A 24,513-nucleotide genomic window follows, 5' to 3' on the forward strand; every position below is an offset into this window, starting at 1 on the left:
TACTACAGAAGTATTAAAGGGTGAAGTAAACTGATGTGTAGTGACACAGAAAAATGTCCACAATATATACTGTTGGAAATTGGAAAAAGAAAAAAAAAAAACCAGGATAGAAAATCTGCTAGAATGAGTGTGGTCTCATTAAAAAAAAAAAAAAAAAGTTTAGATATGATTATGGGCAAACAAAATAATCTAGAAAGATATACTGAAACTGTTAAGAATGCTATCCTCTGCAGAATGGAATTATGAATACTTTACTTCTGTTTTATAATTTTTTTCTCCCTTTAAAATAATGTAAAATAGTTTAATTACTTTTATAATGGGGTGGGGGGTTATTTCCAGGTCTGGGAAAGAAAAGGGAAACAGCATAATAAGGCTCTTTTCCCCTTTACCAAATGAAAAATCTGAGGGCAGTTTCCAAGTTCAGAAACACATATTTATGCTATCAAAGCTGCATGATGTCCTTTGGGAACCCTTTCTTTAAACAGAATCCTATGTTAAACCTCAAAATGTAAGATAAAGTGGAGCTTCTATTATTGAAGGGGCTGGGGAACAGAGAGCTATAGCCATTCAAGCCCCTTACTTCCTGCAGGAGGTGCTGAGGCTTCTTAGGACTCTACAGAGCACAAGTGAAAAACGCCAGGTTATTGAAAGTCTTCCACTGTGCAGCTGGGAAACTGAGGCCCAAGAAGATTAGTCTCCTCTTAAGTCCTCTGCCTTAGAGACGGTCCCAGGGTCATTCTATCTACTAGGCATTACAGAAATAGCCTCTGGCTGTGTCTTTTCCAATACCTACAGAAAAACTTAGAGAAAGCTAAAAACACAGATCAATTGGCTCCAAAATACCAAAAAGAGACTGCATAATCAAAATTAATGAATGTCCAAAAAAGAAACACAAAGGTCCTTGATATTTAACATGATTGAAGCAAACCACAACTCCCCAGTGGCTTTGCAAATGTTTCTGTACTGTCCGAGGTTCAAGTTTAGCTATACATATCCATCAAAGTAACACAAGCTGGAATCTGCCATTAAGAAAAACAAATGGAAGAAAGGCAGCAACAGAAGGACAATTTTGGAAACTGAAAAGAGAGAAAAGATAGTCAAGTAGGTAGATAACTAGAGATGCCAGAGATAATGAAGTCTGCCCTTGGAGGAAGAAATCAAATTCCCAAAAGGCTCCAACAGCCTAAAATACTGAGCAAAATCTCAAAGAGTAAATTTTAATTTGCATAAACACACAACTCTGAACTTTGGTGTAAAAAAAAAAAACCATTTCAGAAAAGCATAGGATAATGAAGACTGGTATCATCATCATAAAAAAAAAAAAAAAAGAAGATTCAGTGGTCCAGGTTCACGCTAAACTTAGTACGGAAATAAGTATCGGGTGAGAAGCAACATATGTAAAATATATCAATGAAAAGGGAATTCTGCATCAGCCTGATCACACCTGCATGAGCTGGGCACTTAAATTTTTTGGGGTTTTTAAAAGATATATCTTTATTGATTTCAGAGAGAGGAAAGGAGAGGGACAGAGAAACAGAAACATCAATGATGAGAGTCATTGATCGGCCGCCTCCTGCACGCCCCTGGCTGGGGACTGAGCCCACACCCGGGCATGTGCCCTGACTGGGAATCAAACCGAGATCTCCTGGATCTTAGGTTGATGCTTAACAGCTGAGCTTTGCCCAGCAGGATGGCATTTAAGTTTTTAAAGATGTAGAAAATCCCATTATATTTCACTAGGACTATGAAAAGGACTGAATATTATAAGGAACAGCTGGGAAAAAACAGATGTCTAAACCTAAAGAAAGGGTTTCTCCCCAAAAAAACACATTACTCAGGTATGTAAAGGAATGCTTGTCCTGTGCAAAATCTTAGAGGTTTTATTTTGCTTCCTTACTTTCCACATGCTAGTCTGAGTCCAGATGCGTGAAAGGCTCACTTCTCTAGTACCCCTAGGAGGTTGTCCATGCTTTGCATGAAGAAACCTAATGACGGTAGAACTCACTGCTTCCTGGCAGCTCGTTCCTTCACGCTCACTAGAAAAATCATCTGTTGACCAGAATTCTTGCCTTGCCTACCCTAACTTCTTACCTATTTTTTATTTTCAGGGTCACATAATATTTATAATTATTATTCCTAATAATCTTTTAATGCATATATATTTTATAGTTTACATATATATTTATTCTTAAAATATGTTCTGTATATATATGTACATGGTTTATAGTTAATAGTTACATAATGCTGAATACATTTGAATTTATAGGATGTGTGGTGGTGAGAGAAGACTGAAGAGATCAGGTGGGGGGAGTAGGGAGAGGCAGCTTCATCTAATGAAGAGACAATGTTGCTGGTGGAGCTTTCCCAACACTGTCATTAGTGAGAGAAATAACTAGGACTTTTCTTTCTTCACTTTAAACAATGGTTTGGTGGAGCTCATGTTTGCCAGCAGTAGCCTATAGTGGCACTTGCCTCAAATCGTGTATCATGCTCTTCTTGCTCCCTCCACCCAGTGGCATGGTATGCTGATCAAGTTCTACTTAAACATTACACAAGAATTCAAAGGCTCTTAGGCCAAAAAGAAGTTCCACTACAGTTCAGTAACAGATGCTTTGCAGTAACATCAAGTTTCTGGTTTAAACAGTACAGAAATACTCACTGTAGGCTTCTTTTTCATTTTTTAAAGACTTTATTTTGTTTTTGAAGAACACTTTTAGGTTTGCAACAAAATTAGTAGGGAGGTACAGAGGTTTCCCACATACCCCTTGACACACATGCATAGCCTATCCCATCATAAACACTCAATGGAGTGGTACTTTTTATTTTTTTACCATGGATGAACTTACATTGAAACATCATAATCACCCAAAGTCCATAGTTTATCTTAGGGTTTACTTTTAATGTTGTATATTTCTATGGGTTTGGACAAAGGCATAATGACATAAGCCATCATTATATCATCATCAGAGTATTTTCACTGCCCTAAAAATCCCCTGTGCTCTTCCTATTCATCCCCTCTACCCAAATTCCAGCAACCACTGATTTTTTTTTCTTATCTCCATAGTTTTGCCTTTTCCAGAATGTCACAATAGTTGTAATCACACAGTATGCTATCTGCTTATAAATACACACATGAAATATTTTATGTAAGATTAAATATTTGAGCCTGGCTCGTGTTGCTCAGTGGTTGAGCACTGACCCATGAACCAAGAGTTCACTAGTTCGATTCCAGGTCGGGGCACATGCCCAGGTTGTGGGCTTGATCCCCAGTAGAAGGCATGCAGGAGGCAGCCACCCATGTCTCTCATCAATGTTTCTATTTCTCTATCCCTCTCCTTTCCCCTCTCCAAAATCAATAAAAACATTTTTAAAAAGATTAACTATTTTACAATCTTTACTTGAGAAAGGAGTAACAACTTTTTAAAAAGTAGGGATGAGGGCTGGAGGCAGGGAAAGACCTAGATGGTTTAGAACTATTACTGTTCCTTATTATTTCTGCCTTCAATTTTACTGCCCATTTCTACATCCTAGCCTAAAACCAGAAATCGACTGTAACAAACACCTAAAAACAAAAAAAAGAGTACCATTTAGCAAACTTTAAGATTATCAAAATGTAGCTAGATTGCCCCACCAGCATGGCTCGATGGTTGAGCACTGACCTATGATTCTGGAGATGGAGGTTCGATTCCCAGTCAGGGCACATGCCCGGGTTGCGGGCTCGATCCCCAGCAGAGGGCATGCAGGAGGCAGCCGATCAATGACTCATCATTGATGTTTCTATCTCTCCCATCCTCTCTCTGAAATCAATAAAGACATATTTATAAAATAAAAAAATTTTAAATGTAGCTATCTAGTGGATTGAGACATCACACTAAAAGAAGAGGGTATATCCTGCCACCTAATCACCCAATTCCTTGCCCCCAAAAGGGAAAGAATAGTCCATAACCATACTAGGGTATTTGATAGGACAGGTTTCCTTAAAAGGGGAAATTTACTCAATTAAAACTATCTATCTGGATCTGCAGCTTATATGAACACAGGAATTTTATTCACTTTTTTATAAAGTGATTTGTTTTTAACATTCACCTTCTGTAACCCTTTTTGAAAAGACTTTACTAGATCAAGCACAAGAAGTGACCTGAAATTTAAATGAAGGGTTTGCTTTTTAGATCAGATCCACCTTACACTACAAATTTAAGGACCTAAAAAATATAGCACTCATTAATAGAAGCCTAATAAGGCTCGAGTTGTTGGCTCTGTAGGTACTTATACATGTGTACCCTTTTTCTGTGCCTTTCTGAAACCAGTTAATTCCTATTTCAATATCACCTTATATTTAGCTATTTATTTCATCCATTTGCATTTACCAAGTATATTACCTACACTCCATTTGTTTATCCTATTCCCACAACCATCTGTGGAAAAGCTGCGTAACCAAGACTGCCTGGATGGATGTGAGACTGCCCATTATTTTACTCACTAAGTTTTGTCCTGTTTAAATGTCATCATATCACATTCATTAAACAAATATTCTTTGAATAACCTTTCTGTGTAAAATCCTGGGCCAGAAACTTGGGGGGACAGGGGTCTGAACTTAACAGCTTACAGCAGTTCTCAAAGTGAACCACAGAGCCCTGGGGGTCCCTGCTGAGACTTTTTTCCAGAAATTCATGAGGTCAAAACTATTTTCATAGTAACCAAGACATTATTTGCCTTTTTTTCTACTGTGCTTCTATCTGCATTTATGATGCAAAAGCAAAGGGGGTAAAACTACTGGCACCTTAGCACAATTTAAGGCAATGGCACCACACTGTAGTAGTAATCATTACACTCTTCACCTCTGTGTGCTCAGTTAAAAAAAAAAAAGTCAATTTCATTTAAGACTGTGCTGATGTAAAACTAAAAATTATTAATTTTATTAAATCTTTGCCCTTAAGTTCACATCTTTTTACTACTGTGTAACCAAATGGAAAGTATGCGAAAAGCACTTCCACATTTGAAAGTGTGATAGCTGTTTTGAAAAGCCCATGAACCATGCCATGAGTTACAAAAATGAATTAACCACTTTTTCACAAGGAACACCATTTTTACTTGAAAGAGTGGCTGACAGAAAAACTATAGGGTTGTTCAGACCTGAGTAACTGACATTTTCTCAAAAATTAACAACGTGAGCTTGTCACTTCAAGGAAAATAATTGACAGTATTTGTTGCCAATGATAAAATGTGGTATTTCAAGTGATAATCAGAATATACTTGCCACTGTAAGCTTGATAGCTTTCCATTACTTAAAAGCCTTTTCTAATGAGATCAGTGGTAGTGTTAAATAATGTGACTTTTGTGTCAACATTTGGAGGACCTGGATAACCTAGTAAACTATTTTCCAAATGATCAATGTATGATGTTACAAAATCATGATGCCTACCAGGCTCTTGAAATAACTTATTTAACCCTGCTGTCAATATAATTAAAACAAGTAATTAATTTAGAAAGCATGAAAAGGGCTCAAGCAATATCATGATAATGTGTTAAACCAATTTGAATTGATGGGTTTTTCTTTACTTGCTTTCTAAAGAAATGGCCAGAAGTAAAATTTTTTTTATTTCCCTGGTATAAACTTAGTAAGCCTATAAAGAGAAATCTTTCACAAAGGACCAAATAATATACAACTCTCTTGGAAATGCATCCCACACAATCAAGTTAGGAATGGAAAGCTATGGAACTTGGTTCCCTGCCTCTCAACAATAGGGCAAAAAAAACTAGAAATCCTACACTGGTGCTAAAGATCAGGATACCAAAGATGTCATTCAAAAAAAGGAGGACCATATGCATATAAGCAATCATTCGTGTTTTTAAAAAGATATACATTTTTGCTTATCCTACCTTGAAGGATACACAAGAAACGGTAGTGGCTTTTTCTGGAGAGGGAAACTGTGAGGAAAACTCATTTCTCACTGTATTTTTTTTATACTGATTGATCTTTTAACTATGTACATGTAATAATTATTCAAAAATAAATATTTTTAAAACACCCTTTCTACATTACCCATTTCTCTAGTCTTTTACCTCAAATGCATATAGTAGATATGGATATCATTAAATGCATATTTTAAATAAGCAATGGACACACATCTCATATATCTGATAAAATCGTCAAAAGCAAGCTGTCCATCAACCTGGAAGTGACCAGCCATTGATTACCTGAAGGACTGCCTGATTACCTGATTACCTAAAGAATATGTACTAATGCCATCCTTCTGCCGAACATAACTGATATAGTTGCTGCTTCAATTGTAACTCTCTTCCTTTTTAAACTCACCAGAGCAGTTGTTCTAAAAAATACTCTCTGACTAGCACCAAAGTAGGTCAGTTTAAAGATTCTTTTAAACCATGCAGCAACATTAAATTCGGATTTAGCTCTTACTATGTACTAAGCCCTATGACTTGATAATGTGACACTTGTAACACACAATGTAGATGTGACAATGTGTACTTGGATTTAAACAACTACCTACACAATATATAGATTTAATAATTATACCAATGAAAGACTTAGGGATTTTAACCAATTCTAAGTTTAATGGACCAATCTTACACTGTGGCTACAAATAAATCTAATTCAAACTTGGGATACATTAATCACAGTGGTTACACAGTGCCCAGGATACAGAAAAATTGCACCCAGTGTAGTTTGTACTTACCAGACCAGTCGCACAACTTGTGCTGGGTTCTAGGCCATACAAATCTAGGGTTCCTAATAAACTGTGTAGTAGGGTCAGGGTAGTTTGGTATGTGGAAGGCAACATTTAATGAGTTAGCTGTCATGTGTCAAGTACTTCACATGAATTTTCCTTAAATCTTCACATATCAATGATACAGGCATTATTATCCCTGTCTTAGAATGAAGGAGATTCAGACTCAGGTGGCATTATCAGGATTTAAAACCAGAGCCCTAGGAAACTAATATAGCCACCCTAGAAATATTTAGACTAACATATAGACAGAGGACTTTATAAGAATATAGAAAATATATTTGTCTTTGGAAGTCCTAGAGAACAGAAGTAGTAAGACAAGTTACAGGGCAAAATTTCAGGTGAAACTAAACTTTCTAACTGTCTTAAGGACTAATCAGACTTTGGGTAAGTAGTAAATTGACTATCACTGGATAAGTGATGGAAAAGTACAAAAATGAGGGAGGCCCTGTAAAACTTCCCTGAGGAAATGATGCTTGAGCAAATACCTGAATAAAATTTATAAGATTTTGCTAGAAAGAAAATAGAGGAAAACCTTTCCAGGCAGAGGGAATAGCAATAGGAAAGGCCTTATAGTTAGGGGAACATGGCTGATACAAAATGAGTCCAAAAGGTATGTGCAGCCATATTAAGGAGCTTTGTCTTCATTCTAAATTCAACGGGAGATGTGATCACACCCATGCATTTAGAAAAAAAAATCAAGTCATTCTGGCTGCACGGAGAATGGACTGGTGCTGTCACAGTGGATGCAGGTGGACCAGCTAAAGGTTACCGCAACAGTCCAGGAAACAATACCAACTCAGACAAAAGTAGTAATGGTGGAAATGAAGAGGACAAGTTGAGCTGATTTTGAAAGTTAAACAAACAGGATCTGATGATATGGAAAGACCAAGGTTTTTGTTCTGAGAAATGATGGTGCCATTCACTGAGGTAAGTAAGAGTGCAACAGGGCCAAGTTTGACATGGAACTTTTATTTTGGGATGTAGTGCACTCGGGGCATCAAATGTCAATTAGGCCACTGGGTACAGAATTCTGGAACTCTATTAGTAGGCCAAATCTGAGTATGCACATTTACATGGAACAACTGCACAATCTTTTATTTTTAAGGGAAAAGTTGTTATAAAATCACTGGCATTCTTTCAAAAAGATAATTTCAAAATCATGCTAAAATACAAGAATCACTACTGTACCAAAAACCCTAAATTAGCCCGGCCGGTGTGGCTCAGTGGTTGAGCATTGATCTATGATCCAGGAGATCTCAGTTTGACTACCGGCCAGGGCATATGCCTGGGTTGTGGGCTCAGCCCCCAGCAGGGGTTGTGCAGGAGGCAGCCGATCAATGACTCTCTCATCATTGATGTTTCTCTCTCCCTTTCCCTTCCTCTCTCAGAAATAAAGACATTTAAAAAAACCCTAAATTAATACTAAACAAGGTTACCTATTTAAAGGGCATTAAACCTTTCATTTGGCTACAAAATGGATTTCTTCAGAATAAAGTCCTTTCATCTTGGTAGATTCTCAAGTTAGAATTAGCTACTGTTCTCACATCTCTCTTAGAATTAGCTACTGTCTTCAGTCACAAAAACTGAAGACAAAGTTTAAGAGGCAAAAAGTTCATACTTTTTATTCTCAGATTCTTTTGCCTCCCACTATGTTTGGAAGATACTGATTGAAGTATCTTGTCAGGAATAAATGACAATGGTTTTCTCCTAGAAAAGATCCTAATCTGCAAAGTAGAAGGGAAGAGAACCAACCAACCAGACTTTCTTTCCTTCCAACACGCCCCTCCATAGGCTTTACCCTATACTTAGATATTACTTTAGATATTAATTGCCATAACTAAGGGACTATTTACCCTAGAGTTGCTTTCCATTTTGCCTTAAAAACCAACCAACCAGCTACCAAAGGAATTAAAGACAGAACTAAATGCAGGAAAGCTGGGTTACGTTACAACTCTAAAGAGAATCCACTGTAATAAATCTTTAAAGAAGTTAACTTTGAGAAAGACCCAGTTATTCTTTACATAAAATTAGAATTACATACATCACACTCATTGAGGGAAAGCATGAATTAGATTACATAGCATTTCATATTTGTATATATATTTATATGTATAGAAAATGTTTTGAACTCCCCATAGTTAATGCTAAAAACAAGTACCCAACACTTCTATATTATACTGTTGCTGTTACTAACAACTCAGAAGGTCCCAGGGTAAGATAAAAGACCAGTAATATATTGGTTGATTTCAGAAACTACCCTGCAAACAGGAATCTTACCTCAGGAAATGTGAGGGCAGAGTGGAAAAAAGCAAGTTAATATGTGAATGAAATTGAGGTTAACCAGGATTTAGCTTGTATTCTTCAAGCAAGCTTTCATAGGCAAGCCCTTCCACCCTTACTCCAAGTTACCCTTACCTCAGCAAAATCACACAGAGCATGAAGGAGACAGTAAGCATTTCCTGAACACATTTTATATCTGGAGAGAAACTTTTAAACATCTTTTATATTTCATCCAAACAAAGGAATTTATCACTACCCCATTAAGAAAGTTTCAGAGCAAAATAGATAAATCAAATATCCTTAGATATTACTGGTTTAAAACAGTATATATATATTATTATATGTTATCATATACAGTGTGTGTATATACTGCATGTGTATGCACACATGTATACTTAGGAAAATATCCAAATCCGTATATATTAAAATACTGTCATCTGTATGGTAGATGATTTTTATTTTCTTCTCTGTTTTCCTACAAAGAATATATACATGCCTTTTTAAGAATATCCTATTTATTGTTTAATGTGATAACAACAGACTCAGAATTAATTTTAGAAGGACTTTTTATTTACAAGAAGCTTTAAATACCATTTCTGTCCTCTTCATTTTTCAAACAGGGAAACAGTCTCAGTGAGGATAAGTGACTTACCTGCCCAAAATCTGATAGTGAGTCCGTAGGGCCATACTCATATTATCCATATTTATGTTTATTTTTCCAATTATAAAGTTAATGTGTTTTCATGAAAAATAATTTGAAAAGTAATGAAAGGTACAAGAAAGAAATGAAAATCACCTAGACACTTATAAAACAAAGATAACCAGTGATGCTGAAGAGGTTTTTTGTTTTCTTTCTAAAATTTTTCATCATCATAATAATGCATTTTCAATGTGGGACTTTTAATATAGACCAAAAATTAAGGAAGACAAATTTTTTTTTTTTAACTCAGTCACATAATTGGTGATAGATTTCTTCTTTTTTTTTTTTAAAGAATAGTTTATTGATTATTAGAGAGGGAGAATCATTGATGTGAAAGCGTAACATCCATCCAGCCACCTCCTGCACTCTCCCTACCGGGGGTTGCACCAGCAACCCAGGCATGTGCCCTTCACCAGGAATCCAACCAGCAACCTTTTGGTGTACGGGACTACGCCCCACCAATTGAGCCACATGGGCCAGGTCAGAATTACTTCTTTAGACTTAGTACCAAGAGCCAGTTTTAGGTCAAGAGACTAGTTCTATATGATGGTGTTTTTATTTAGCAAATCTTGGTTAGTTCTTAATTTGTGGGTTATTTTTATAAGGAAGATCTATTACTAAGAATTTTATTTCATAATCATTTAATGAAAGACAAAGGGCCAGGAGGTGGAAAAGGGTATGGAGGAATAAATGGTGATGGATGGAGAATTGACTTGGGGTGGTGAACACACAATACAGTGTACTGCTGATGTGTTGTGGAACTGTGCTCCTGAAACCTGTGTAATTTTGTTAACTAGTGTCACCCCAATAAATCCAATAAAAAGGAAAAAAGAAAGACAAAGGACCAAAAAAAAAAAAAAAAGTGAACAAAGGAAAAGAGAATACTCTAGTTCTATTTAGGGATCTTCTTTGTACCTTTAGTGAATGTAAAGATAATCCACAAACACAAGCTAAATACAAGGGACATAACACAAATTTTCTATGTTTAAGATTACCCAATATATTTATTCAAATCATTCTTGTATTTACCAATACTTTTACAGGATATCATATAAAACATTACCAATTGGCATTAATTATCGAAAAAAAACATGAGTTATGAGCAAATATATTTATAAAAGCAAATTCATAAATAAGTTACTAAACCACCATTAACTCAGTTAGCAAGACATTTAAAAATACTGGGTTTTTGTTGTTTTTTTCATTTTATCTCATCCTTTTAAAATTGATTTTCTATATATTTTATAATGAACATAAATGTATTAATACAATAACACAGTAACATCATTTATAAATAAATGTGATTTAGAATGTGTATTCAAAATTTTACTTGTAAGGGTGACAATCAGAAGTTGAAGATCACTGCCCCAGAATATAGGGCCTAGCTGACAAAACTGTCTCCCTAATTTAATTTTAAAAACCAGAGTAAGAAAGTAAAAATGACCAATTATCCGAAATTTCAGAATGGAATATTCTGAGAATTAAGTAAGTTCTAGTATGGAACATTATGAAATAATTTGCTTGAATTTCTAGATTTTATTAATGACTCAAGAAATGTGAACAGTAGCAATTTAGCAGCATTAAATCATCTTAGATCTCAAAGTACGCCATAATTGTCATATTTCAGAAAGACCCTATAACATAGGCTGATGGAATTTTTATTTCATGGTTAGAAAAATTAAGCAAGGAGAGAATGTCTGGCCCCAGATTACTAGATTAAAACATTTGTACATTTTAGAAAATTTCCAAAGTATAAGAAATTCCCAACTTAAAATGAAATTTTTAAAAAATTGAATTTGCAAAGTGACATTTTGTTGTTATTCACCCAAGGATATTTTTTCCATTGCTTTTCGGGGAGGGGGGGAGCAATTAAGAGAGAGAGACATTGATGTGAGAGAGACACATCGATTGGTTGCCTTCCGCACTCGCCCTAACCAGGCTGGGGATCAAGCCTGCAACCAAGGTACGGTGTCCTTGGGCGAAATCCACCCTGAGACCCTTCAGTCCGAGGGTCAACGTTCTAATCACTGAGTGAAACTGGCCAGGGCTAAAATGAATTTTTGAGTGCAATCTATTAGCTTTCTTTCAAAACTCACTTTCTCTTTAAAACAATAGTAATTCGATCCCCCACAAAGCCTACTGTATATAGTGCATGAATAGACAGTCATATACTACTGTGAATCCTGGAATATTAACAACAAAAAGAGTCCAGAAGACTTGGCAAAATTCTAAAATTGGTTAAGCTTTGCTTTGGCCTTCCTCCCACCTTCCTTCTGGTGCTCATACTCCTATCTCCTAGACGTGCCTCATATCTTCCCAAAGTTCCTTACCTGAGACATCCACTCAAAATTTCTTTCCGTTGATGTACTCCAGTCAACTAACACAACCAACACTTGACTTAATCATTAACATTACTAAAAAGGCCCTCGACATCTATGTGTGTCAAGAACTCTTTGAGAACCTCAAAAAAGTTATGGACCTGCTCCCCAGAAAAATCACATAGGCACACACACAAAAATTTTTCATACAGTTTCAAGAAATCAGGATCACAGGGCCAAAATATATCCATAAACCCCAGAACTATAAAACCCCTGCACTTACTGTAGATATTATAAAACCTCAAAACCTTTCAAGAGGAATATGTATTTTAAGAGACTATAAACTCAAACATACTATACTATACACTCAAATACATAAACTCTAATTGTTAGTATTTAAGTCCTCTCCCAGTGTTTTTATGCTCTAATTCCCATGAAAGAAGGGAAGGACTGACCTATTTCTAAGCATGGGTCCTCTATTAAATTGGATTTTATAGGCCCTACCCCTATATTCAATAATGCTTTAGAAATCTATTGTTTTACTATATGACTGCTGGCAAATTAATATATATATATACAGGGGTGGGCAAAAGTAGGTTTACAGTTGTGAGTATGCAAAAGTTTATTCCTGTATTATTATTTATTCTTGTATTATACATTTTTCCATACGAACTATAAACCTACTTTTGCCCACCCTGTATGTACATATGCACACACATTCAGAAAATTTCTTTTTTAACTCTGAATTACTACATCCAGTTTTCATCCCAATGAGCTCTCTATAGTAGATTGCTCAATTTCCCATTGCTAAATTCCCTGATAAAATTCCCTTAATCCATTGTGTATGTTATTGGTGCTATAAATTATTTTTAATAAAGAAAATTGTATTATCACACACACACACAAATTCCCTTATCCCTAGTCTCAACTTCTTCAATCCACACCACTTATCTTTACCCACTCTTTTTCAACTTCCCTCAAAAGGACCTTCTTTATCTCCTTGACCCTCAGATGTAGATGCTCCACAAGGCTGCCCTTTTAGTCTTTTCCTCGCTCTTGATACTACACTCTTTTGCAGTTTCTAGATGACATTATGCTAGTGAATACAAATCTCTTCATTGACCGCCCACTTCCTCTTGAGTTCCAGCCCCAAACCTGTAAATAGGTAGATATTAGACATATCTGATTCCCACATCTAAAATCACACCCTATTACCTCCCTAAATCCTGTTCTTTCCTATACATTCCCTATCTTAATTAAAAGCATCATCTATTCATCAACTAAAATCTTTTTTTTTAAGTTTATCTTTATTGTTGAGAATATTACAGATGTCCCCTTTTTATCCCCATTGATCCCCTCCACCCCACATCCACCCCTCCCAGGCCTTCTCCATACCAATGTCTGTGTCCATGGGTTATGCTTATAAATATATCAGTTCTTTGATTAATCTCCCCTAACTAAAATCTTTAACTCACCCCATGCTCTTCCCAATCAGGGTGCAATTTCATCAGCTTCATTTTCCACTACACCCCATGTACTGCAAAATCTACTTGCTATTTCTCAGACTATCAACTCCCTTCCTCAAGCCCCTTCCCCATCAGTAAAACTGCTACTCACCCTTCAAAGCCATACTTCAACAACCCCTACATGAAAAGTCTTCCCTAACCTCACTTATCCTCCAGGCATCACCCATCCTCTCCGGAGGGAATTCCTCCCTCCCTCTATAATCCCACACCACTTTTGCTTTGCTCTGTATTAGTTCTCAACAAGTTGTATTATAGTTAGTTGAGCCCTTATCTTTCTCCCCTACTAGACAAGGCCCATGGTTTATTTGTTACTCTAGGACCTAGCACATGCCTGGAATATTGCATGTCTTTAATCAATGTCTGGTGAATGAAGGGCAAAACTCCAAAGGACACACTTAAGGTTATTTCTCAATGGAGGGTACGCCTCATCCTCTTTTGAACATAAAACAAGAATTAAGTCCCCTAGTCCCTAGCTGCCCATTTCTAGTCCACTGCTTAGTTTTAAGCAATGTTTCATGAGGACATTTCCTCACTTCCTCTTGTTCTTTGTAGGTTTAGCTGCCAGCCTAACCACATTAGCATTCAGGACCAGCAACAAAACAGACTCTCCAAGTTCTAAAAAGCAAAGACTTTACCAACAGTAAATTACAAGCTCTTTTTTGAAAATGGTTTTAACGTTTATGCATACAAAGCTACATTCTTCATGATTCTGAAAAACACTTGGCAGTTTATCCAACAGGCACTACTTAAGAGTTAAAATGTCCACTTAAACTGTCAGCTGCACTTTTCACATTTGTAACCATAGAAATCAGCATGCATGAATTAATCTAAATACTATGCTTATATACTAAATACACTATAAATAGTGGATAGTCTAAATCACCAAACTGATGACCCATACAAAAGTAGCTCTTTGAGCTTCTTTTAAAACCAGTATACCTCCTAAATTCCAGTGATCATCCCAATCTATAAAACTAGATTATTCTGCCAGTATCAGTTACTTTCCCCCTTTTCCCCACAAACCCTTCCCCCAACACACACACACACACACACACACACACACACACACACACGGCTTCCTTAAGAAATATTCCCTGGTGGTTCAATAGTTTGATTAAGGCAGGTTATGAGACCTGGGATTCTGGAGAAGATTCCTTATGGTCAGCTTATCTTCTAAGTGACTGCTGTTGATAAAATACAGATTGGCTTAAGGGATCACAAATATTGTAAGTCTTCCTGAACTGTCTCCTAGTTTATTTTTTTATCTTTTAAAAATATATTAAAATATCTTTATAAAGTTGCATTTCTGACTTTTCTTAGGTTCATATTAATATTCACATTTTAGGAAACTGATGGTGTACAGAGGACATAATGAAAAAGGGGAAAAAATAAAGCTTTTTTGAAGCATTGGTAACTAAGCTGCATTGAGTGGGATAGAAAATAATTAGCCTAATTCTGAACTGCAATTCAGGAAAAATATATATTCCACAGTATACATAAGCCACTTATTTTCCTTGAGTAGTCAAAAATTCATTTCCTAAGTTTTGTCGATATTACATCAAAATAACCAGACAAAGCTTTCTTGTTGTTCCAGAATTAAAAGTTTCCAATAGTTCAATGTGGTTGTAATCTTCTGGCAACACCTGAAATTGATTTGTTTCACCTCCTTTTACTATTTCTCTTTCAGCCTGTTCATCTTAGTAGAAAACTGATGGATAAAAATACTAACTGAAAAACCAAGAAAGTAGATAATCTACCCCCTAGCTAATAAGGAAGAAACTATGATACATAATGCACAAAAATTAACATGTTTCTGAAGCCACAAAAAACACTGATTAGGCTTAGTCTAAATAAAATATTTCTAAAATAAACTTAACAAATGGGTTTCTTTTTCACTGTTGTTTTACTAAGCATTCATGGAAAATTATATTTGGGTAAGATGAGACTAAAAACACTACCTTTAGCTCTCCAGGAAAACATGAAAGAACACAGAAAATGTCCTTTAGTATAGAACATTTTCTGAAATGTTTTTTACAAAACCAAAGATTGATATCTGTAAGGCTGACTTTCCAAATACTATTTGTATATGTATTAATAAGCATCACACAGTCACAAACATCTAAATTCACATATCACATTTCCAGCCCCAGACCGGAGTACATGGAAATGCTTCAGGTTAGAGTAGATACTTGACACTCATTCACCAACCCATAGTGGAACTGACTGGATGAACAGTGGGCTTACCTAAAGATATGACAGAAACTGAACATATGCAGTAATAACTTCCTGTTCTCCAGAGGACTGGAGGGTATGCTTCTAAAGACTGACAGTTCATAGTCCTTCCAGAAACCAAGAAATCAGCACACCTTTTCAAATACTTGTGAAAAAAAAATTTTAATTTCAATAATTACTGTTCATTATTATTCCCTAACATACATTCACTGAATGCCTTATTATATTTAAGAGGTATAAAGAAATTAATCCCAGACCCTATGGAGCTTAAATTTCCCTAAAACAGTCACCCACTTGTGATTATTTCAGAGAAAATACTTCTGGAAGACAACCCAATGGTGTGGTTGAACCTACAGGCAATGCAAATTCAGGTATTTAAATCATGGGAAGTTGGTCTTCAGCTCCCTAGCAAAATTAGAGATGGATGCATAATTGTGATTAAATTTTTTAAAATGCACAAATTTGGGTTCCATTGGAATATGCATGAATTGGGAAGGAAACCTGAAATCCTTTCTCCTTTAATCCCTTCTATATCTCAAAAAGGGCCCTCACTATCTTCTACTTCTCCAGTTACTTCCATAAGCCCAGAAGCTCAATTTCCATAAAACCTGGTAAAAAAAACAACACACACAACCAAACTATTTCCATGAAAACTCCTGGCTTGGGGGATAAGAAACTTTTTTTTTTTTCCCCTAAATGAGGATATGACCGCTGACTACTAGCAAAAAGTCATTTTCCCTCATATAAGCTGAATCTGAGATAGGGTTGGGGGGCGCAGGTGTGCCAAAACCAAAGGACTTTAAGTAAGGGTGCTGTCAGAAGAAAAAATAAGTCCCTGGAAACAAAAATTCTGCACACAATTTAGGACCCAAGTTAAGAATAAGTATACTACATTACATGTGATAATTGTATGTTTGCTTTCGCGCTCAATAAAATAAGGAAATTACACTCAGATGTGCAGAGAGAACTACTCATATTTTCACTCCCTTATAGGATAACATGTCAAGAACTTACAAACACAATTCTAAGGAGCCAGCTCACCACTGAATCACACACACACACACACACACACACACACACACACACACAAAATCAGCATTTCCAAGATCCTCCCTCCCTTTTCCTTGAGTGAGGAACAACCCAATAACTTACTGTTCAAGGCCAAAGGAAAATAAAAATTTTAAAGGCTGGGCAGAGAAGAAATGGGAAAAGGACCACTGTGATCACAGAAGATGCCCTGGGACAAAGCTGACAGGTTCACTCACACATTACCTTTCACCCTAAGGGTTTCCCAATACACTGTCTCTACACACTAAGAAAATGTGCATTTTGCTCCGACCACAGAAATACTTAATAAGCACAACTGACACCAGCTCTAAAGTAAGCAATTAATACATTCTTATTTAATGCCTGAAAAAAAGGGACGGAGACCAGGCAACAGCTCCTCCAACTGGCTAGAGCAGTTACCATTGGAAGCCCTAAAAATATTAAGATTTTTAAACAACTTCAAGTTCTGATGAGCACAGTCAGATAGATGCACTGTAGAAACTTTGAGACCAGCAACAACGACACAACAGGTGAGAGACGCGATGGGCATCATTGCACAGTGAAGTGTACAACATGCAGGGACAAACCCTTGAGTCCCAGAGAGGCTGAGAATATGGTATAATAATCATGCACAAGACCATCCAGAGCCCATGTCTTCCCAGTGGCAAAGGTTCGGTTCTTTCTGAGGGTCTCGCCACTCCCCCTCTCCCTCACCCAGGGGACCACCACCCCAGGCACACGAAGAACCGAGGCTCCTCCACCGGCAGCATCTCAGCCATGGAAGAAAACATAATGTCGCTCCTTATTTCTGCGTACAAAAGGACTTTGCGCCCTCCTCCTCGAGCTGCCGCCGCTGCCGCCCGGGCCGCCTCCTAACTTGCAAGAAGGTGGGCAACGCGCCATATTCCAGCGTCCCCCAGTCTACCTGGGTAACAAGCCCACGCCGCCCCGGCGGGAGGGAAGCATCGGAGGTTGCCCAAAGAGCCAGCCTCCTTTCCCGCAGGAGACAGCGGCTCCCGCGCCCGGCTCGGCCCAGCCCGCCGCGCCGCCCGCGGCCCAGACCCAGGAAGGGCCGAGGGGGCGAGCGGGGAGCCGCGGCTCCGGTCCCGCGCAGCCCGCCCACCTCCTGCTCCCGGGCCCGGCGCGCTCTCCCGGGCCTCCCGCTCCCGAGCCCGCGGGAAGGCCCGGCCCGGGCCCCGGGTTCCACGGTGGAGAAGAGGCCGCCGCCCCGAGAGCCTTAGGCGGTAAGAGAGGCCGGAACCCTGGGGCTCTCCGGACGGCAGCGCCTCCCTTCCAAGCCCGCCAGGACGCCTGGGGCCTAGTGCGGCCTGCGCATCCTCGGAGTGGCGGTTTGACTGGGCCGGGCCGGGGCCCCCCGCCCGAGGCAGGCCGAATCCGGCGGGGGCCCAGGCCCGGAGCCGGGGGCGGCAGGGTGCCGGCTGCGGGGCGGGCCGGCCGGCCGGCGGGCGGGCGGCGTGTTGCGGCTGCGCCGGGGCTGAAATAGCTGGAGATTGCGCGGTAGGGCACTCACCTCAGAGCGGCTGCGCTACCGTGGGCCTGCGCCGTGGAGACTGCGACCGCGCCGGCTCCTCGCAGCCTCCTGCCACCAGCGGCAATGGCGAGCGCTGCCGCCTCTGCCGCCGCCGAGGGGGAGGGGAGGGAGGGGAGGCACGCACGCGACGCACGGGCTCGGCTTCCCCGCCCGGCGGCCGCCATGATGGGGAGGTCGGCGCTTCCTCGGCAGGGCGGCCCGGAGGGGGCCCGGCGTTGGGCCCCTACAGCCCCCCGCGGCCTCCTCGCGTTCGCATTTCGCTTCAAAGGTTTGGATGGGGCCGAAGCCGCGAAAGCAAGTGGATTCGTCAAATGTGGACGCCCCGGAGAACTGGCGCGGGTAGCCCAAGATGGTTGCTAGTCTGGAAACAGCATTTCTCGCCCTCCAGCCCCGGGAGTTAGGACCCCTGAACGTGCCCAGACAATCGGGAAGGGGTTGCCCGCATTTTCCTGAGCGCTGCCTTGCCAGTCGCGTCCTCGCCCTCTCTTTGGAATGACCGTTGCTTCCCTATTTCAAACCCTTCCCAGGTATTTAAAAGCAAAAGTTTTTGTGCAAAACGATTTATTTATTCGCTCATTCGTTCTTTAGGCGAACGTTTCTAGAGGACACTTTCTGTGCCAAGTATTTTTCTGGGTGCGCCAGGGATGCACCTGTTAGGAAGACGAAGCCCTCGCTCTTAAGGAGCTAATAGCAAGAGGGGAGGGAGTCGGAAGCAACAGGGACTCCCCGGCAGGCGCCTGAGAAGTAGGGAGGCGTGGGTAACAGAAAAACAACCTAATTTCAGAGACATCTTAGAAGTAGCTTTTGGTACTCTTTGTTTTTAAAAGTGTGATCATGAGACTACCTGAATCAAAATCGCTCAGGCTGATCATTTAAATCCTGGGCCCCAATGGGTGTCTCCAGAACCTTGGCTGCTTAGCCCCGGAACCTTGGTTACTAACACCCCCTCTCTTCCACCCCCCACTCGCACACAGTCTCCTGGTAAATCTCATGCACACCGTAGTTTAAGAACCACTGCCGCGGGAATTACTCAGTATCCCAAAGGGTGTCAGAAAACTGCTCAACAACATTAGGAAACTTTAATTTTCAACAAAATTCAACATCTTCGTAAATGGAATGTCTTCTTCTCCAGCGCTTTTTAAGAAAGTGACACGAGTGTCACCACCTACCACCAGGTGCTCTTGTCAGAAACCTAGGAAAGATCCCTTACTCCTTCCTCTCGCCCTCAAGCCCCTATATCCAATGAGACCTTTAAACTGCCCTTCCTTGTCATTTCTTAACTTGGCCCAAGCTACTGTCATCTCTCATCGAGACACTGCAAGAAACTCTTCATGGTCTCCGTGCCACACAGGAACTGCCTTCTCCAGTCCATTCTGTACCCTACAGCTAGATTTTTTGTTTGTTTTTAAGGAATGTCATTTCCTTGTTTAAAGGCTTAGTAAGATCCCATACCCATTAGTTAAAGTCTAATTCTTTGAGGTGATTTCAAGACCCTTCCTGACCTCACCTGATGCTGCCAGCTCTGACATCATCTGTCACATACACGACCGGAAGTTCTCCCACCTCACAACTTTTGTAAGGGCTGCTCTCTCTGCACAGAACTTTCTTCTCTCTCTACTCCTTGTATTCACCTGCTTAAATCTTCACCTGAATAATTCCTACTATCCCTTAAGGTCTCAGCATTAATACCATTTCCTCTATTCCCCTCATTCCCCCCAGATTGAGTGCTTGGCCCTTCCATCATCACACCCAGTACTTTCCACTTACGTTTATTGAGCCCTAGATGTCATGCCCTATTTTAAGTCCTTTACACACATTACCTCCTTTTTTCATTTAATTCTCCAGTGAAGCCCATGAGGTGGGTACTACTATTATAATTATCTTATTTTGCAGATGGAGAAATGAGGGCATGTAGAGGTTACTTGCCCAAACCCAGACAGTAAGACATGGAGCCAGGTTTGAAAGCCATCAGCCAGAACTGAGTTGTGCTCTTAATCATTTTCAGGATTTTTCAGATCGCAGGTCAATATCTACTGATGAAGCACAAAATTAACTTAGTAAGTCATGACCAGCATTTCATAAAAGAAATAAAAAATATTAGAGAACAACAAATTTTATAAGGCTCTTGGTCTGTGAAACATTTATTTCAGGTATAGAAGTGTATGTACATAGGTGTGTGTGTTTGTACTGGATCATGATATAATATGCATTTCTTATTGAATTATAGTTGCAAAAATTTTGAAAGCACTGCCTTACTCTTTTTTTATTTTTAATCCTTACTGAGGATATTTTTCCATTGATTTTTTAGCGAGAGTAGAGGGAGGGAGGGAGAGAGAGAGAAACATCAATGTGGGAGAGACACATCTAGTGGTTGCCTCCCACAAACACCCGGACTGGGGCTGGGGACGAACTTGCAACCCAGGTATGTGCCCTTGAGCAGGAATCGAACTTGAGACCCTTGGTTGCACTGGGCTGACGCTGTAACACTGAGCCACACTCTCCAGGGCTGCCTTACTCTTTCTGCACAGTTCTCAGACCATGCGTCCTGGAAGCTGCAGGAGGGCAGGGACTTGTCTTGTTCATGACTGTATCCCAGCATCTCCTGAAATGCCTGACTCATAGTAGACTTTCAGTAAACATAATGAAAGACCTCTGTGCCTACCCCCCCAGAAATGCAAATTACTTTCTTAAGACAAATGAGTCTGGAAACCCCAGTTGCTCTGTCCAAAAGGCTCTTCAGTCTGGATGACCTAGAGTCAGTCTCAGAGAAGAAAAATCTACCCTAAGAGATTAAAGAACTGGATTCTAACAAAATTGTAGTGATCATCCTCAGCACAAGGGAGTCAGAAACTGTAGACAATATAATGCAAGAAGAAAACTCCGTAAGGTAAGAAGTAGGCAGTAACTTAATTAAGAAAGGAGTGACTTAAGATGACCCAGAGCAAGGGAAAAAAGAAGGCTAGATCCGTGAGAAATATGGCTGGGAGCTCAGTAGCCTGGCCAATGCAGGAGATTTCTAATGTGGCTTTGCTTTCAGTAAGCTGATGGTCATTTGATTGACTGATTACCTATAAAAAATTACAGTGTGTGCTAAGAACTAAGAGTGGTGATACAGGTGTGATAAATGCTCCAAGTAATCAGTATTAAAGTTATGTAGGAAATTTCAGAGACATACCTTGATTTGGCCTTGAAGGGTGGGCAAGGTTCTTATGGGCATAGAGCAAAAAGGTGAAGACACTTTAACTGGGTGGAGTGTTGAGGGAGACTGAGCAGCAGGTTGAGGTGGGAGGCCCCCATGTGTGTTTAGTAAGTAAAGCAGCACAGTGGTCTCAGTTTGAGCAGCCAGTGTTCAGGCCTGTCTGAGGTGGTTTGCTTGCTGGTGGGACAGACCCTCTAAACAATTGACAGGAGCTGACTTGCAGGAGGCTTTTAGCTTCTAGTGTGGCCTATGTACATAGGGGGAGACAGAGATAAAGAGCAATAAGCTGAAGCAACTTTTCACAAGGGACTCCAGGATCATTGGTAAACTTCATGGAATCCCAAGAGCAGCAGCCTCCCCATCTCTACTTTGAAATCTGTGCAGCTCCAGCCCCATAATAATTAATGGGCACCTGGCACTATATGAGCAATTCAAGGGAGTTTGCCTCTTTGGGAACGTCAAGGGCTGGCCCAGAAAGGGTCTGCATTTCCAGACAGCGCTGGCCCCAGCAGCTGCGCCCCCATCCTTTCAGAGGCTACAGGCCTCTGTTGGGGAGACCATGTTCCATCGAAACCCTACCTGTGGGACTTTGGCAAGTCACTTAACCCTTTAAGCCTCTGTTTCTTCACCTATTACACAGAAGTTAAAAGAAATAATGCTCATAAAGGGCTCAGAACAGTGCTTGACACCCAGGAAACACACAGTAAGTGCTGAGTATTATTAGCTCTTCCCAATGATAATTTATCATGTAAATTGCTTGGTACAAAATACAAGTGTGATAGATGGTGGCTGCTTTGATGATGATGATGATGAATAACTATTCCTGAGCACATATAAATATCCTTGAGGACACCCAAAAAGTTGGGGAGAACATTCGGGGAATGCCAAGACAGGATTTGGATAAGGGAGCAGTGTGTAACAAGGTTGGAAATATCAAGATGAGTTGTTTTTTTTATGCCTGAGGGTGATTTGAAGGGAAGGGATGGAAAAGACAACTGTTGTTATCTTAATAAATCAAATCAAGTATTTGATTTATTAAGGTAACAACTTTTAAAACCCATTTTTCTTTAAGCTTAATTCACTAATATCACTATAAATCTAGGAAATGTTAACAGTCATTTTCAAAGGGCCCTCCTCTTCCTGAATCCAAGCTTTGCTGATGATTCCTTGTAACATGTATCTCCTGCTCCAAACTGTTTCCCGAGTGTCTACCCTGCACATGAGACTGCAAATTGTGATCAGGAGCTCCTGTCATACAGATTACTGCAAATTCAATAGGATAAAACCTGACCTCAGTGTCTTCCCTCTAAGCTGTTTCTCCTCCTGCAGTCCCAATCTCAATTAACAGTGTGTATTGGTTATAACATCTTAGAATCTTTTATATGACTTCTCAGTTCAATTCAGCATCAGTTTGTTACACTACTGTGTACCAAATTCCTGGGTGCTGGGGATGCAGTGGGAAGCATGGGCCCTGCGCCAGGAGGCTGATTAATGCTCCTCCAACTCAATTAGAATACCCTAAATTCCCCTAAATAACTGCTTCATTTATAGCACTGTTAATTTCCCTAAATATTTTAAACAGCATTTATATACATAATTATTCACTTTATTTTTTAAATACTGTATTTAAATGCCTGAACTAACAAACGAAACCTTTTTATATAAATAATAACAGTGACAGACGTATTGAACATTCACTAAAAATCAGGCATTACTGCAAACTCTTGTATGAATTCATTAATTCCCTCACAACAACCTCATGAAATAGGTACTATTGTTATACTCATTTCACAGGTGAGAAAACAGAGGCACAAGAAGTTTAAGTTACTTGCTCTTAGTCATCTTTCTATCAAATAGCTATTAATCTAATGAGCCTCAGAAATCTAATACAGGAAACATAAATATAGTGAATGTCAGAGTCTAATGCAAGTCTAAAGTTAATTACTCAATTATGTACTTTACGTTGGAATCACCAGCCTAATTTGTCAGATTCTCTAACATAAATTCTCCAAATTTTGCAAATATTAAAAGTACCTAATTGCACAGAATATTAACAAAATCAATACAAAAATATGAATACTATGCATTTGCTGTTTTTATCATTCTCATTTAATTCTCAACCTTCTTAGGATTCAGTGACATTTACTAATGAGGGTACTACCTCAAACTGAGATTGGGCTTACCTTTGCAGGAGAATGGGGACTCCTGTCTCAGCAAACTGAGGTTGTCTTCGCCAGAGATTTTTGGCAAACATGTACCAGAGGGGTTTCTCGGCCACCACTGTGAACACACCAAAGTCCCTTTTATATGATGTGTGTCAACAGGGTTCTCCCAGAGCCTACCCTACAGATTAGATTCCCATGATGTCTTACCTAGTTCTTTTTGGACCAGTTGATTAGGTTACCTGGTGGCTAAAATTCTGGTAACCACCCAGGTTCATTCCCCTCTTGATTAGATCCAAATGATCTCTATTGGGTGATTACATTTGACATTCTTTTTCTATTCTTGCCTTGTCTGGCATAATCCCAAGATCATTCTAATGATTTAAAAAAAAAAAAAAAAAGCCCAGCCAGGTGTGGCTCAGCGGTTGAGCATCGACCTAGGATCCAGGAGATCGAGGTTCGATTCCTGGTCAGGGCACACGCCCAGTCCCCAGTCGGGGTGTGCTGGAGGCAGCTGATCAATGACTCTCATCATTCATGTGTGTGTTTTTTTTCTCTCTCTCTCTCTCTCCCCCTCTCCCTTTCTCTCTGAAATCAATAAAGACATTTAAAAAAAAAAAAAGGTAGGTCAAGTCGGACTGTAGAGGATCCTAAATGGCCTTTTTAGAAATTGGTTCTTAACTCAAAAGACGACAGATAGCTTTTGACAGTTTTGAGTAAAGCACAAACAAGTTCAGAAGAGTGT

The 24,513-nt window shown here is 39.5% G+C and overlaps 1 protein-coding gene across 1 annotated transcript in view; it reads right to left on the bottom strand.

Annotated features, from left to right (window-relative positions):
* NRF1 (nuclear respiratory factor 1) overlaps positions 1–18,486 on the bottom strand; it is a 115,418-nt gene extending 96,932 nt beyond the window's left edge. Inside the window, exon 1 of the mRNA XM_087821020.1 lies at positions 18,387–18,486. The gene's annotated coding sequence lies outside the window, so the exon portion shown is untranslated. The remainder of the gene's footprint in view (positions 1–18,386) is intronic.
* Positions 18,487–24,513: the final 6,027 nt, after the last annotated feature.

Source organism: Miniopterus natalensis, chromosome 10 (genome assembly GCF_054644295.1).
Source record: "Miniopterus natalensis isolate mMinNat1 chromosome 10, mMinNat1.hap1, whole genome shotgun sequence".
NCBI lineage: Eukaryota > Metazoa > Chordata > Mammalia > Chiroptera > Miniopteridae > Miniopterus > Miniopterus natalensis.